General features: G+C 47.7%; 1 non-coding gene across 1 annotated transcript; it reads left to right on the top strand.

The window, feature by feature from the left end:
- Nucleotides 1-72, top strand: TRNAA-AGC (transfer RNA alanine (anticodon AGC)). Its single transcript has one exon. It is a non-coding gene; the product is annotated as a tRNA-Ala (tRNA).
- Nucleotides 73-371: the final 299 nt, after the last annotated feature.

Raw genomic sequence — 371 nt, 5'->3', positions numbered from 1 at the left:
AGGGATGTAGCTTAGTGGCAGAGTGTGTGCTTAGCATGCATGAGGTCCTGGGTTCAATCCCCAGCATCTCCAGTTTTCTTGGGGGGAGGGGGGCTGTGAAATTTGTTTTGGGTTCTAAATCAGTACTAGACACATCCTCGTTTGCTAAGAACACCCACTGCTTGCCCACTTATTTGGTTCATTTTGAGCTTCACTGGTGGCTCAGATAGTAAAAGAGTCTGCTCGCAATGTGGGAGATCCAGGTTCGATCCCTTGGTCAGGAAGATCCCCTGGAGAAGGAAATGGCAACCCACTCCAGTACTCTTGCTTGGAAAATTCCATGGATAAAGGAACCTTGTAGGCTACAGTCCATTGGATCAAAAAGAGTTGGA

The sequence above is a fragment of the Ovis aries genome, chromosome 22 (genome assembly GCF_016772045.2).
Source record: "Ovis aries strain OAR_USU_Benz2616 breed Rambouillet chromosome 22, ARS-UI_Ramb_v3.0, whole genome shotgun sequence".
Lineage (NCBI taxonomy): Eukaryota > Metazoa > Chordata > Mammalia > Artiodactyla > Bovidae > Ovis > Ovis aries.
Note: the sequence above shows the minus strand (reverse complement) of the source record. Positions and strands in the feature narration are given on the sequence as shown.